Source organism: Schistocerca americana, chromosome 7 (assembly GCF_021461395.2).
Source record: "Schistocerca americana isolate TAMUIC-IGC-003095 chromosome 7, iqSchAmer2.1, whole genome shotgun sequence".
Classification (NCBI taxonomy): Eukaryota; Metazoa; Arthropoda; class Insecta; order Orthoptera; family Acrididae; genus Schistocerca; species Schistocerca americana.
Window position 1 is genome coordinate 597935554 of NC_060125.1, and position 17062 is coordinate 597952615.

General features: G+C 47.5%; 1 pseudogene; it reads left to right on the plus strand.

Moving 5' to 3' along the window:
* The first annotated feature begins 14611 nt into the window (after window positions 1-14611).
* On the plus strand, window positions 14612-14729 carry LOC124623260 (annotated as a pseudogene).
* The last annotated feature ends 2333 nt before the right edge of the window (window positions 14730-17062 follow it).

Here is a 17062-nt window from a genome sequence, read left to right on the forward strand (position 1 = left end):
GCCGTTGTGGCCGAGCGGTTCTAGGCGCTTCAGTCCGGAACCGCGCTGCTGCTGTGGTCGCAGGTTCGAATCCTGCCTCGGGCATGGATGTGTGTGTTGTTCTTAGGTTAGTTTGGTTTAAGTGGTTCTAAGTCTAGGGGACTGATGACCTCAGACGTTAAGTCCCATAGTGCTCAGAGCCATTTGAACCAATTTGCAAGAATGAGAATATATTTGTTCAATGCCAAAAGTGCAAAGCTTTTCCGTGCTTCAACAAAGACAGAAACTGCTTCAGAGGATTCCACTACTAAAAGAAATGTATGTGGTGTGTCGACAGAAGTGCCGACACAGTGTGATTTGAGGGGACCGCAATGCACGCTATAAACACACGAAGGATGGCGTGAGGTCTGAAACAGGATACGTAATGAATGCTATAAAGAAAAGTACGTAGCTTTTGGAATACTTAACTTTAATCCATCCTTGTTGTATACATCGTTCTTGATGAGACATGCTTTATACGATAAGTATCAATTGCTATGTAAGGCTAATGGCGCCCTACTAGGTCGTAGCCATGGACTTAGCTGAAGGCTATTCTAACTATCTGCTCGCCAAAGGAGCGAGGCTTTGTCAGTATAGTCGCTAGCAAAGTCGTCCGTACAACTGGGGCGAGTGCTATCCCGTATCTCGAGACCTGCCTTGTGGTGGCGCTTGGTCTGCGATCACACAGTGGCGACACGCGGGTCCGACATGTACTAATGGACCGCGGCCGATTTAAAACTACCACCTAGCAAGCGTGGTGTCTGGCGGTGACACCACAGTATGTAAATACTTTTATTGTTACATCATTGTTGGAGTTTTGTGATAAACCGATTCAAAACGTAATACTGTGATTATACATTTATTTTACCGACGCCGATACCGTTACCTTGAATCCCAGTGTTACATACGTGTAGAGCATTGTAAAAAAAGGACTCAAAAATGAAAAAAGCTAAAATTTGTACATTTGTCCTCCAGCATATTGGTAACTGTAAATAGTACTCTGCTAAGAACAACCTAAAATTAATATTAATTGTTGTGGGTCCTAGAAGGTTAAAACAGTATAGGTCGCAGCATTATAGCTGTCATCACTTAAATAATGTCCACGTCTCGTATATAGAACATACCATGAATTCCAGATTAACACACAGTACTTTTAAAGGTAAACATGCCAATAAGACGCGTAAACAGAGCAGTATACCTCTGATCTTCTCTTCAGAACTGCTCTGTTTACACACATTATTAATAAGTTTATCTTTATAGCCCTTTGTGTTGTACTGGAACTCATGGCATGCTCTACATATGAGACGTTGTCATTATTTAAGTAATAACAGATGTGAAGTTGTAGTCTAAACTGTTTTAACCCTAATCGGTTACGATGGTCTTTGACTGACACCGGTCACTATGTGGCTTTTAAATTAAAAAAAGCAGCTGATGTAAACGTAGGCTTCCGCGGCAATTTTCACAGTCAATAAAATTTTTTTGTGTTTGTGACTGCATTGTCAATAAAATAAAAGATGTTCTTCGCACAACTAAAGGTGCAGTTGACAAACTACATGCTGCTGGACGTTACGAAATCAGGAGCGAATGTGGATTAGTGTATGTGGGCGAGAGGGAGCGAGCCATCAGCACGTGCAGTGATACCTAAACACGAAAGATATATCCCACTAAGGCAACACACCAAGTCAGCGGTGGCAGAACACCAGGATGAGTGCGGCAAACAGAGTTTGGTGAAGCTCGCGTACTGAAGGATCAGCCTCCTACTTTCGGGAGGAAGATTAGAAAAGCAATAGAAATAGCCAAGCGACCCGCCAACATGAATTGAGAAGACGGGTACCGACTTCCGACGTCTTGGCTGCCAGCAATAAAGAGCTGACAGCTCACGTGAAGCAATACACTGGGGCGCGGGAGACCGCAGCGGCCGCAGGTACATACACTACTGGCCATTAAAATTGCTACACCAAGAAGAAATGCAGATGATAAACGGGTATTCATTGGCCAAGTATATTATACTAGAACTGACATGTGATTACATTTTCACGCAATTTGGGTGCATACATCCTGAGAAATAAGTACCCAGAACAACCACCTCTGGCCTTAATAACGGCCTTGTTACGCCTGGGCATTGAGTCAAACAGAGCTTGGATGGCGTGTACAGGTACAGCTGCCCATGCAGCTTCAAAACGATACCACAGTTCATCAACAGTAGTGACTGGTGTATTGTGACGAGCCAGTTGCTCGCCCACCATTGACCAGACGTATTCAATTGGTGAGAGATCTGGAGAATGTGCTGGCCAGGGCAGCAGTCGAACATTTTCTGTATCCAGAAAGGCCCGTACAGGACTTGCAACATGCGGTCGTGCATTATCCTGCTGAAATGTAGGGTTTCCCAGGGATCGAATGAAGGGTGGAGCCACGGGTCGTAACACATCTCAAATGTAACGTCCACTGTTCAAAGTGCCATCGATGCCAACAAGAGGTGACCGAGACGTGTAACCAATGGCACCCCATACCGTCACACTGGGTGATATGCCAGTATGGCGATGAGGAATACGCGCTTCCAATGTGCGTTCACCGCGATGTCGCCAAACACGGATGCGACCATCATGATGCTGTAAACAGAACCTGCATTCATCCGAAAAAATGACGATTTGCCATTCGTGCACTCAGGTTCGTCGTTGAGTACACCATCACACGCGCTCCTGTCTGTGATGCAGCGTCAAGGGTAACCGCAGCCACGGTCTCCGAGCTGATAGTCCATGCTGCTGCAAACGTCGTCGAACTGTTCGTGCAGACGGTTGTTGTTTTGCAAACGTCCCCATCTGTTGACTCAGGGATCGAGACGTGGCTGCACGATCCGTTACAGCCATGCAGATAAGATGCCTGTCATCTCGACTGCTAGGTTCAAATGGTTCAAATGGCTCTGAGCACTATGGGACTCAACATCTTAGAACTACTTAAACCTAACTAACCTAAGGACATCACACACACCCATGCCCGAGGCAGGATTCGAACCTGCGACCGTAGCAGTCCCGCGGTTCCGGACTGCAGCGCCAGAACCGCACGGCCACCGCGGCAGGCCGACTGCTAGGGATCCAGCACGGCGTTCCGTAGTACCCCCCTGAATCCACCGATTCCATATTATGCTAACAGTCATTTTATCTCGACCAACGCGAGCAGCAATGTCGCGATACGATAAACCGCAATCGCGATAGGCTACGATCCGACCTTTGTCAAAGTCGGAAACGTGATGGTACGCATTTCTCCTCCTTACAAGAGGCATCACAACAACTTTTCACCAGGCAACGCCGGTCAACTGCTGTTTGTGTGTGAGAAATCGGTTGGAAACTTTCCTCGTGTCAGCACTTTGTAGGTGTCGCCACCGGCGCCAACCTTGTGTGAATTCTCTGAAAAGCTAATCATTTTCATATCACAGCATCTTCTTCCTTTCGGTTAAATTTCGCGTCTGTAGCACGTCATCTTCGTGGTGTAGCAAATTTAATGGCCAGTAGTGCAAGAGTACTGGCGAGCCTCAGCCGGCGCTAGATAGCAGGAAGAGAACGCCACGACACAACTGCTGCCTGGTTTTCCATTCGCCGATTTCCACCAGTCACAAGCAGTAATGCAAACACCAATCAAAACGTTGGGTTTCCACCAATGAAAAGTAATAACAATAACACCAACAAAGAACTTCTAACATCCCTCCCCTTCATCCTTAAAAATCTATCAGAATTGGATAACCGCCACGTCTGCAGGTACGGGGATAGGCAGAATAATGTAAACAGTGGGACGGTTATGTCTGACGGTCAGACAACGCAGATAAGGCACATGTCGCGCTGGACTGTGCGTGTTCAGTACGTACTAGGTATCAGTGCAGATTGTTTACGAGTATTTGCAGTCTGAGGCCGAGGTCGACGTGCAACGAATGACCTAACAGAGCTCCAAAGAGGGCAGATTGCGGAGGACCTGTTAGCTGAAGAATCAGTAAGCAAGATGCTCAACTTACTGAACGTTTCAAGAGCAATTGTTTGAAGAGTCATGACAGCCTACAGAAAACATGGAAGACGTGATCGTAATAGTGGGCGCAAGTCAAAACTAAATGGCACAGATTGTCGTACGCTAGCACGAAATGTGTCAAAATAACACAAAACTACGGCGGCTTAAGTGAATGCAGAGCTCAATATCCATCTTGAGACCCTGTATCTATCGACACTGTCCGCTGAGAATATTCATGGACGTGCTGATATACCGAAACCATTAGTGACGACAACCAACGCAGAGAAGCTTAAAACATGGTGTCAGGAGCATAAACCCTGGACGGCTAATCAGTGGAAACACGTCATATGGTTCAACGTTTTCGTTATTTCCAAAATTGGGCCGGGTTTACGTCTGGAGAACGCGAAAAGAAGGCTACAATCCTGATTGCTTGATTCCAACGGCTAGTTATGGAGGTCAAGTGTGATGGTAAGGGCAGCGATGTCATGGTATTCTGCTGGTCCCATCGCCCGCTCTTTACCTAATTGGATAGTGCCTGACTATCTCTAGATTACGCAAGTTAAATGCTTTGCACTATTCCTGCGCTTCCAAATGTGTATTTTAGGTGGTCCTATTGTTTGTGTTGGTCCTATTGTGTGTTGAACATTTTATGGAGGTTAATATACATCACTGTGGCAGTTTTTCACTGCCTTAGCAGGTCGGGCCATCTCGTTGTACCCCTTCTGTGTGGTTTGTTCCCGAGATTCGAGACAAGCTTATTTTCTGACTGCTGAGTCTTTTCGTAGAAAAGTCCTTAATTGTCTGTACTCCTGTGATATAATGTAGCTCCCTAGTTGGGAAGTCACGCGGGAGTTTCATGATCATCCTAAGGACTCTACGCTGGAGGCCCTGCAGTCTTCGGATGTGGCAGTCTGCCGCATTGCCCCACACGACTGCAGCATACTTCATTACCGGCCTTATAAGGGCGAGAAACAGTGTAATACTGCAGCGTGTGGGTAGGGTTGTCTTCGGGTTCGAGATCGGGTAAAGTGTTCTCAGTCTTCGATACGCTTTACCCCTAATATCCCTTCTGTGTGGCCCCCACGTGAGGCGCCTGTCGAGGGTCACCCCGAGGTACTTCGCAGTGCGGGCCCATGGCATGGGGCCTCCCGTGATCCGCACCGGCTCTGGGTCGATGGGGATCTTTTTCCTCGTGAAGCCTAGAGCGTCACATGCCGTCTGCAGGCGGCGGCGCATGAGGTTCGCGTTCGGGCTGATGGTATACGAGGGGCATTCAAGTTCTAAGGCCTCCGATTTTTTTTTTCTAATTAACTACTCACCCGAAATCGATGAAACTGGCGTTACTTCTCGACGTAATCGTCCTGCAGACGTACACATTTTTCACAACGCTGACGCCATGATTCCATGGCAGCGGCGAAGGCTTCTTTAGGAGTCTGTTTTGACCACTGGAAAATCGCTGAGGCAATAGCAGCACGGCTGGTGAATGTGTGGCCACGGAGAGTGTCTTTCATTGTTGGAAATAGCCAAAAGTCACTAGGAGCCAGGTCAGGTGAGTAGGGAGAATGACGAATAACTTCAAAGTTGTTATCACGAAGAAACTGTTGCGTAACGTTAGCTCGACGTGCGGGTGCGTTGTCTTGGTGAAACAGCACACGCGCAGCCCTTTCCGGACGTTTTTGTTGCAGTCCAGGAAGGAGTTTGTTCTTCAAAACATTTTCGTAGGATGTACCTGTTACCATAGTGCCCTGTGGAACGCAATGGGTAAGGATTACGCCCTCGCTGTCCCAGAACATGGACACCATCATTTTTTCAGCACTGGCGGTTACTCGAAATTTTTTTGGTGGCAGTGAATCTGTGTGCTTCCATTGAGCTGACTGGCGCTTTGTTTCTGGATTGAAAAATGGCATCCACGTCTCATCCATTGTCACAACCGACGAAAAGAAAGTCCCATTCATGCTGCCGTTGCGCGTCAACATTGCTTGGGAACATGCCACATGCGCAGCCGTGTGGTCGTCCGTCAGCATTCGTGGCACCCACTTGGATGACACTTTTCGCATTTTCAGGTCGTCATGCAGGATTGTGTGCACAGAACCCACAGAAATGCCAACTCTGGAGGCGATCTGTTCAACAGTCATTCGGCGATCCCCAAAACAATTCTCGGCACTTTCTCGATCGTGTCGTCAGACCGGATTGTGCGAGCCCGAGGTTGTCACACGATGTTCTGCCTTCATTAAACTGTCGCACCCACGAACGCACTTTCGACACATCCATAACTCCATCACCACATGTCTCCTTCAACTGTCGATGAATTTCAATTGGTTTCACACCACGGAAATTCAGAAAACGAATGATTGCACGCTGTTCAAGTAAGGAAAACGTCGCCATTTTAAGTATTTAAAACAGTTCTCATTCTCGCCACTGGCGGTAAAATTCCGTCTGCCGTACGGTGCTGCCATCTCTGGGACGTATTGACAATGAACACGGCCTCATTTTAAAACAATGCGCATGTTTCTATCTCTTTCCAGTCCAGAGAAAAAAAATCGGAGGCCTTAGAACTTGAATGCACCTCGTACAGCACGGTGTCGTCCGCGTATAATGCGAGCGAGACTCTGTTGGCCTTTGGAGTGTCTGAGGTGTATAGGGAGTACAGCAGGGGTCGGAGAACAGAACCCTGCTGTGCTCCCGCCTGTATGGGCGTTGCTGTGGATATGCCCGCTCCCGCAGGGACATTGAATGTCCGTCCACTGAGGTAGAACTCGATAAGACGGACGTGCGGAGTCGGTACTCCCATTATGAACAATTTGTATAGGAGGCCCTTGTGCCATACACAGTCGAGACATCAAGCAGCACGACCCCTGCGTACTGTCGATTCTCCAGGGCACTCACCGCGTCCTCTGCCAGACGTAGCAGCAGTTGCTCGGTGCTGTGTCCGCGTCGGGAGCCGAATTGTTCCGGAGGGATCAGCTACTCCGCGTTTACATGCAGCATTAGGCTGTTAGAGTACAGGCGCTCGAATATCTTAGAGATTGCAGGTAGAAGGCTGATCGACCTGTAATTCTGTGGGAGCCTGATGTCTTTGCCTTGTTTAGGGATGGCAACCACCTCTGCATGTTTCCATGCAGAGGGGAAGTTGCCGGTCTGAATAATTCGATTCAAGATCGCGGTGATGGGGCGAATGGCTGTCTGAGGGAGCTGAAGTAGTATAGAGTTTTCTAGCTGCTCACAACCACCGGCTTTCCTCGGGTTTGCCTTCCGGAGTGGCCGGTTCTAGGCGCTACAGTCTGTAACCGCACGACCGCTGCTGTCACAGGTTCGAATCCTGCCTCGGGCATGGGTGTGTGTGATGTCCTTAGGTTAGTTAGGTTTAAGTAGTTCTAAGTTCTCGGGGACTGATGACCTCTGCAGTTAAGTCCCATAGTGCTCAGAGCCATTTGAATTTGAACCGAGTTCGAGTCTCGGTCCGGCACACAGTTTTAATCTGCCAGAAAGTTTCATACCCTGGAATACCTTGCATCAGTGAGCGAAACGTCGGTAGTTTTAGAAATTGAGAATGTGGTCTCAAACCCAAGGAATGGTTCAAATGACTCTGAGCACTATGGGACTTAACTTCTAAGGTCATCATTCCCCTAGAACTTAGAAGTACTTAAACCTAACTAACCTAAGGACATCACACACATCGATGCCCGAGGCAGGATTCGAACCTGCGACCGTAGCGGTCGCGCGGTTCCAGACTGCTGCGCCTAGAACCGCACGGCCACTCCGACCGGCGGTCTCAAACCCAGAAAAAATTAATTGACTAAGCTTCTGACGGTCACACAAGCATTTTATACATTACTTGACGGCTGTCAGTAGTCACCTTCTAAAAAATGTTCAACAGTTTAACGTGTGACTGGCTGCTTGTAGCCTCTCTCACCCCGATGGAAGACTGGCGCTGATGAACGAGGCAGCGGCAGGCCTGTTTGCTAGGCGTTCCCCGCCGTGTGCCAACTCTCACGTCCCGGCGCACAGCGCACTGCCACATGTGTCGGCGGCGCGCTGACCGCTGCTGGCGGGCCTATCCCGGCCAGGCGCCGCCTGCCATTCGTCTCTGGCTGGACGCCCTCGTCAGCGCTGGCGGCATCAGCAGCGCTGGAACGCGCAGGCAATAGGGCGCCGGCCGCGCGCCCCATTAGCCGTGATTTAGGGCCGGCGGCGGCGGCGGCGGCGCTGAGTATGCGCTCGCTGCCTCGCGGCCGCGTCGCGGCGCGGCGCAGCAGATCTGCCGGCCCGCTGGGCTATCTGCGGCCTCCACTCCGCTGGCCACGCCGATGAATCCCGCACAGCCCAGCACTGCGCCCGCAATACCCGCCGCCAGCTCTGCGACGGATGCCACTGCTCCCCGGCGGCCGGGCTACGCACGACGACTACCGGGTGGTGGTAATTAAGCTGACGGTGTTTCCAGTGCAGTAACGCGGGCTGAGTACATCGCACGACGCCGAAACATTGTAGGTATGTCCATCGTACGGTGCGCTCGGGAGTGTGCTGAAAAAATAACGGTTCCACTTTCTGCCACCAGGTGAAAATACGGCGCCGTGAAGTGGAATGATCATATAAAATTAATTGTTGGTAAGGCGGGTGCCAGGTTGACATTCATTTGGCGCGTTTCGTCACAGGGTTATTTGGTAAGCCTGATAGCGATACGGAGATGTTTAGCAAACTCAAGTGGCAGACTCTGCAAGAGAGGCGCTCTGCATCGCGGTGTAGCTTGCTGTCCAGGTTTCGAGAGGGTGCGTTTCTGAATGAGGTATCGAATATATTGCTTCCTCCTACTTATACCTCCCGAGGAGATCACGAATGTAAAATTAGAGAGATTCGAGCTCGCACGGAGGCTTTCCGGCAGTCGTTTTTTCCACGAACCATACGCATGTGGATCAGGAAAGGGAGGTAAAGACAGTGGCACGTAAAGCGCCCTCAGCCACACACCGTTGGGTGGCTTGCGGAGTATAAATGTAGATGTAGATAATAAATGCTATAGTCTCAAACTTTATGGTTTTCAGCGCCTCAAATGGATTACTGTATGATAAAATCCAAAATTTAATACATTATACTTCATTGAGAATGCCACAAAATAGGTTTTTCTATCGGTATAACTTTAACGTATATTGATGTCCGATCTAATTTTACTATATAGTGATCGAATTGGCATATCTGAGGATTGTGGTACCGTCTACTGGGATTTGTGCCAAACGAACTGGAATAAAAGTCTGCTGTAGAGTTCTACCACATGGTGGCATTGACGTAAATTCGTAGTTGACTGGTATTGACTAGCTGTGCTCGCCATGAACCGTGCACATTGGTTATGAATTCCCTATGTATTTCACCCATAAAGCAATTACGTCACACCAGTTGCGCGTGCGCAAAAGCTCATTAAAATGTACACAAACCAAGGTGTGCTCGCACCCCGATGACAAGTTTAATGGAGTCTACAGAAATACTTTTACTTCTGCGTATTTCAGCTTACCGCCTCTGCATAGCGTTTAACAACATTCAAACAAAAATAACCAATAAATTCGCAAGGTTCAAATGGCTCTGAGCACTATGGGACTTAACTTCTGTGGTCATCAGTCCCCTAGAACTTAGAACTACTTAAACCTAACTAACCTAAGGACATCACACATATCCGTGCCCGAGGCAGGATTCGAACCTGCGACCGTAGCAGTCGCGCGGTTCCGGACTGAGCGCCTAGAACCGCTAGACCACCGCGGCCGGCAAATTCGCAAGGTGTCAAAAGATAGGCTGTTCGCGTGACCTTGTGCTTTTCCACAACCGCTGCCACTGACCTCGACAAGAAGTTACACGGCTTTAGGTCCGGGTGCCAGGAAGGCCACACATCTAGAGAGTGGCCAGAGACGACATGGTTGTTACCGAAGATTTCTCGAAGCAGATCTTTCACCTGGCAAGCGACATGTGGTGTTGCTGCATCTTACCTGAACATAATGGCGTGTACACAGTCGCGTTCTTGCAGAGCTGGAATCACATGATGAACAGGGAGGTGCTTTTCCACTACTGGCCATTAAAATTGCTACACCAAGAAGAAATGCAGATGATAAACGGGTATTCATTGGACAAATATATTATACTAGAGCTGACATGTGATTACATTTTCACGCAATTTGGGTGCATAGATCCTGAGAAATCAGTACCCAGAACAACCACCGCTGCCTGTAATAACGGCCTTGATACGCCTGGGCATTGAGTCAAACAGAGCTTCGATGGCGTGTACAGGTACAGCTGTCCATGCAGCTTCAACACGATACCACAGTTCATCAAGAGTAGTGACTGGCGTATTGTGACGAGCCAGACGTTTTCAATTGGTGAGAGATCTGGAGAATGCGCTGACCAGGGCAACAGTCGAACATTTTCTGTATCCAGAAAGGCCCGTACAAGACCTGCAACATGCGGTCGTGCATTATCCTGCTGAAATTTAGGGTTTCGTAGGGATCGAATAAAGGGTAGAAAAATGGTTCAAATGGCTCTGAGCACTATGGGACTTAACATCTGAGGTCATCAGTCCCCTAGAACCTAGAACTGCTTAAACCTAACTAACCCAAGGATATCTCAAACACCCATTCCCGAAGCAGGATTCTAACCTGCGACCGTAGCGGTTGCGCGATTCCAGACTGTAGCGCCACTCCGGCCGGCAATGAAGGGCAGAGCCACGGGTTGCAACACATCTGAAATGTAACGTCTACTGTTCGAAGTGCCGTCGATGCGAACAAGAGGTGACCGAGACATGTAACCAATGGCACTCCATACCATCATGCCGGGTGATACGCCAGTATGGCGATGACGTATACACGCTTCCAATGTGCGTTCACCGCGATGTCGCCAAACACGGATGCGATCATCATGATGCTGTGAAGAGAACCTGAATTCATCTGAGAAAATGACGTTAGGCTATTCGTGCGCCCAGGTTCGTCGTCGAGTACACCATCGCAGGCGCTCCTGTTTGGGGGTGCAGCGTCAAGGGTAACCGCAGCCATGGTCTCCGAGCTGATAGTCCATGCTGCTGTAAATGTCGTCGAACTGTTCGTGAAGATGGTTGTTGTCTTGCAAACGTCCCCATCTGTTGACTCAGGGATCGAGACGTGGGTGCACGATCCGTTGCAACCATGCGGGTAAGATGCCTGTCATCTCGACTGCTAGTGATACGAGACCTTTGGGATCCAGCACGACGTGCCGTATTACCCTCCTGAACCCACCGATTCCATATTCTGCTAACAATCATTGGATATCGACCAACGCGAGCAGCAATGTCGCGATACGATAACCCGCAACCGCGATAGGCTACAATCCGACCTTTATCAAAGTCAGAAACGTGATGGTACGCATTTCTCCTCCTTACAAGAGGCATCACAACAACGTTTCACCAGGCAACGCCGGTAAACTTCTATTTTTGTATGAGAAATCGGTTGGAAACTTTCCTCATGTCAGCACGTTGTAGGTGTCGCCACTGGCGCCGACCTTGTGTGAATGCTCTGAAAAGCTAATCACTTGCATATCACAGCACATTCTTCCTGTCGGTTAAATTTCGCGTCTGTAGCCCGTCATCTTCGTGGTGTAACAATTTTAATGGCCAGTTGTGTATGATGTTCCAGAACCCTGCGATGTATACAACCCGCACTGCAGCGTTCGGAACACCGTCAATTTAGTTATAACCATGCGGTGGGAGGGGTATTTTTCTCAACCTCCGATCGGTAAAACATGGAAACCACAGTGAACATCCAGTGAAGTTCTGTGCAGATGTGCTGCCCAGCCGGCCGGAGTGGCCGCGCGATTAAAGGCGCTTCAGTCTGGAACCGCACGACCGCTACTATCGCAGGTTCGAATCCTGCCTCGGGCATGGATGTGTGTGATATCCTTATGTTAGTTAGGTTTAAGTAGTTCTAAGTTCTAGGGGACTTATGACCACAGCAGTTGAGTCCCATAGTGCTCAGAGCCATTTGAACCGTTTTTTTTGTGCTGCCCAGTGTATGTAGTACGGCCCTCTATCGCGTCACATCGCACTTTTCAGTTCTGAGCGAAGAAAGAGTGCGCAGAAATGCCTAGAAAATAAAGTCTCCCGCCAAGTGTGAAGTCCTGCTGATGGATTTCGCCTGATTTCATGCAGCCCACGTAACATAACTGTCATGCGTTTCCTTCTTCATGACAGTTCTTATCCGCAGACTGCAGGTGCAATGAGGACAGCCCACAATACAGCCCTGAGTTGGTTCCTTCCGATGTTCATCTCTGCTCACATGAACCGCTGCTATGAAAACAGTATATTGGCAAACACAACGATCTGCAGACCAGCATAGGCAACTGGCGGAAATCACAGTCAGCTGCCTTCTATGACGAGGGTATTGGAAAGTTGGTAACACGTTAATGTCTAAGTGGGAGCAGCGACTATACAGAGAAGTAGCTGAAAGGTGTAGCTAGACGTTAGCAAACAACACATTTTTAATGATGCTGCCGCCATTTGACTGTAATAATTTTTATTTTGTTGCTATGCTATCCAGATTTCAGGTACAAAAATTTATTTATGCGTCAAAAGACATCAGCCTCGTATGAAATAAAAGTCCTTCATACCAGTTTGATGCCTTTTGACACGTAAATAAATTTTTGTAGCTGAGAATGGCCAAAGGCTAAAGTCTGGATCATATAACAATAAAATAAAAAAAATATTACATTAAAATGGCGGCAGTATCGTTCAAAAAATTTACCAGGACACTGCCTCCATCCAAAATAAAAATGCTCACAACACGACCAACCGAACGTTGAATAAAAAAATAGCCGTTGTACACCAGGAGGCTGTTCGAGACACGTCTACAGTCTATACTTGAAATGCGCTATGTGATCAGAAATATCTCGACAGCGCCATATAATGAGACATTTACCACCATATGTAAAGATAGGCGTGCCCATCAGTATCAAAGGAGGCGAGATGTACTGAGTTGTCAATAGAGAAGCCGTAAAGTCCGTTTTACACGTGCGTTATCTGGTCAAAATCGACTACTCGAAGTGCGTGCACCTAACGTGTCTCCGTGTAAATCAGCAACCAACCACGACGCGAGTGTGTCTGTGACTTGAGTGATCTGTACCCTGTGCCGAAGGCGGAGTTCTAGATTTCCGAGTACGCTGCGGTTGCCCACAGACAAGGGACTATGGCGGCGTATGCTAACATCGTTAAGTTATAACATACTCTGGTCGAGCTTACTTCTATTTAAAAGTGGATTTTATATTTTCGTGGCTTCTTATTCTTTGTTAGGTTTTTTGTTTGGTTTTCGTGGCACAAAGAAAAGTTACACAGGGTCTTGGTATTTTTTCCTACCTACCAGTTTCCTCCTACAAGCGAGACGAAATATGTGAAACCAAAATGCATTTACATTCTACAGCGAAGAAGCTACACTGTGCATAAATAAGAACGTAAATAGATAAACGTGTTTTACTGAAAATTATTTCAAGTGTGAAAAAATCAGAACTACTGGACGAGAAAAATAATTTTCATTGTTATTTGGGACTTTGCAAGAAAACACGTTACAAAGGATAAAATGTTCTACATACTGCGTTATGTGTTTGTGAGTATATATTTTCTCGAACAGATAAATGTATATGTTCTGAAATGTTTAGATGACATCTTTCCTATTCTTTCGGTTCTCTGGAGTGCAGGGAATTTACCACACGACCTTTGCCAAGAACTTCCACTATGAATTGTGCTTTCGTCATCAATAAACTATTGTCATCGTCTGTTCCTACATTTTGTTACTATATTTCGATTTTTCCGTAAACGGGACAGTCTTTCAAATGTCACTTTCACCATTCAGATGCGGAACTGGACAGCAGACAACTCTCAGAACACCGGCAGTTTTGGCGCTGACTTCAAACGAAAATGTCCACCCAAAACAGACGAGACTCAGTACAGGAATAAAACGCCAGGGGTACTGCAGTACACGCACTCGTCTCGAACAGGGAACAGAGACAAGAGAGTCGATAGTGTATAGTGTAAAAGGGACTTAACAACAGAAGGGCCGGCCGGTGTGGCCGAGCGGTTCTAGGCGCTTCAGTCTGGAACCGTGCGACCGCTACGGTCGCAGGTTCGAATCCTGCCTCGGGCATGGATGTGTGTGGTGTCCTTAGGTTAGTTAGCTTAAAAGTAGTTCTAAGTTCTAGGGGACTGATGACCTCAGATGTTAAGCCCCATAGTGCTCAGAGCCATTTGAACCATTTTTTGAACAGCAGAAGGGGTCGATCAGGAAAGGTCACTGAGATCGACTGTGGACAAATCACCGGAGGCCTGCTGAGTGACAAATCCGTCAGGGACAGACTGCCCAAGTCGACTGCTGGTGCTGTGGTTGTCAAGTCCAAGTGCTACGGAACATCCACAGCGAAACCAAAACCAGGCAGACATCATGTACGTATTAAGGTGGCGATTCTTCTGGAAAAACTGGAAAAAGTACGTTCTCAGGAAATTACATTTTACTCAGAAAATTCAATGAACTCTCAGAGAATTTAAAAAAGTCTTAGCGAATTCTGTGTTTAACCTAGGATTGACATAGAATTTTATTGATTTTTATAAATCACGGCCAACGGCCTTGCCGCAGTGGTAACACAGGTTCCAGTCAGACCACCGAAGTTAAGCGCTGTCGGGCTGGGCTAGCAATTGGATGGGTGACCATCCGGTCTGCCGAGCGCTGTTGGCAAGCGGGGTCCACTCAGCCCTTGTGAGACAAACTGAGGAGCTACTTGATAGAGATGTAGCGGCTCCGGTCTCGGAAACTGACATACGGCCGGGAGAGCGGTGTGCTGACCACATGCCCCACCATACCAGCATCCAGTGACGCCTGTGGGCTGAGGATGACACGGCGGCCGGTCGGTACCGTTGGGCCTACATGGCCTGTTCGGGAGGAGTTTAGTTTTTTAGTTTAGTTTTATAAATCACGAATTTTAAAATATTTGATATTTCAGTGTGTTAGTTATATGAATACTAATATAAATTATCGGTTTGATAACTGCGGTTAAACTAACGCTCATGGCTGGTATGACACCATTTTCCTTCCCACGCCTGGGATTCTCAGGAAATTTTTTCTCTGGCTTTGTGTAGCCACCCTGCTCGTGGACATGGGCTGCCGAGCATTGCGCAGGGCGGTAGCAAAAAACCGCATGAAATCAGCAGAACAAATCACTCGCTGAGTTCTACAGTGCCTTCACCAATCCAGCTAGCACAAAGAGTGTGCGCAGGTACCCATAAGCCACGCATTTCACTGGTCAACGCTAAGCAACACTGGAAGTGGAGTCCCAAGTGGCGAACCACACTGTAACCTATTGCTGTCCGACGGAAGTGTTTGAGCTTGGTGAATGCCTGGAGAACGTTATTACCTGCCATCAAGTATGGTGCCACCAAAGAAGTACGAAGGAGTTGGTGTACCGATATGGGGTCTTTTTCGTAGTTGTGGTGTCCTCCCCTTACTGCCCCAAAGAAAACACTAAATTCGGGAGAATATGAACACTCTCACAGCATTGTGAACTGTGTACAGCAGACAAACAGTTTGGAGGCGACGAGTCTTATATCATCACGACAATGCATGCAGTCACAAAGCAAACATCTGTGAGTCAATGGTTTGAGGACAATAACATTCCTGAAATGGTTTTGCTGCCCAGTGTCCTGACCTAAGCTCAGTGGTACACATTTGGAATGAGTTAGAACGTCGGCTTCGTTGCAGACCCCAGGCTCTGGCATAACTACCTTCTCTGGTTTCGGCTTTCGATACAGAATAGTCTGCCATCCTTCCACAGACATTCAGACGTCTCACTGAGAGCGTTCCCAGCACTTGGAGTGTGAGCAGACCCTAAAATAAGAAGGCTGTTTTGAAAGTAAGGTCCGATCGATCTCGAAATGGAAACCACAGTGAAAATCAAATGTAGCTTTGCATAAATGTGTTCAACAGTGTCTCTAGTATGTCCATCGATCGCGTCATGTCGCTCTTTCCAGTTCTGAGCGCACAGTGAGCATGTAAAGATGCCTAGATAGTAGTCTCTCCCGCCAAGTATGAGTGCTTGTGAGAGATTTCGCCTGATTTTATGCAGCCTGCACAACGTACCTGTCATGCATTTTCTTCTTCAAGACAATTCTCGGCCACACACTACAGGGGCAATGAGGCTGTTCCTGCACCGTTTTTGATGGGAAAAGTTGATAACCCACAATACACCGCAGATTCTCTCCTATGCTCACATGATTCGCTGGCTATGAAGAAAACATTGTTGCACAAACAACAAGCTGCAGATCAGCGTAGAGAATTGGCAGAAAGCATCGGCGGCTGCCTTCTATGGCGTGGATGTTGGAAAGTTGGTACGACGCTACGACAAATGTCTCAGTCTGAGTGCCGACTATGTAGAGAATTAGCTGGAGGGTGTAGCTAACTGTTGCGAATACAACAGTTTTGACATTCACTGTGGTTTCTATTTCACCACCAATCGGACCTTACTTTCCGAACAGCCCCTGTAATACCCAATAATAGATGTCCATGCACTTTTAATCAGATAGTGTATGTACAACTTACAAATACGAAACAATGCAGCTGTCTACTGGTTGAAGGGAACGACGACCACCATGTTTATAACCGCACAGGTACAAAGCCACATACTGCAAACAAATAAAAAACCTGTAACGCTCCAGGTAGAAACGTTTTCTTTATTCACCACTAAAATGTTAAAATGTAGAAGACCATATAATAATCTTAAACTGTAGCTGAGTGATAGGAGGACAGAAAGAAGAAAGAAAAAAATCCCTTTTATGAATAGTTTTGGAAAAAAGTCTGTGGCATGCATACTTCAAACAACATCCGAGCTGCCATACACTATACATAGCATTCCGGGAAATGCAATACTAATGTGGATGCAGTATACACGGGCAACCATCACCATGCAACAAAATGAACTTGCACGTAATCCACTTCTGGATGTCTCCTAATAAGGAGCAACTAAGATTTGTTTGTAAAAGAGTCAGTCTTTCTATTGCATCCATTCTGGACTGACC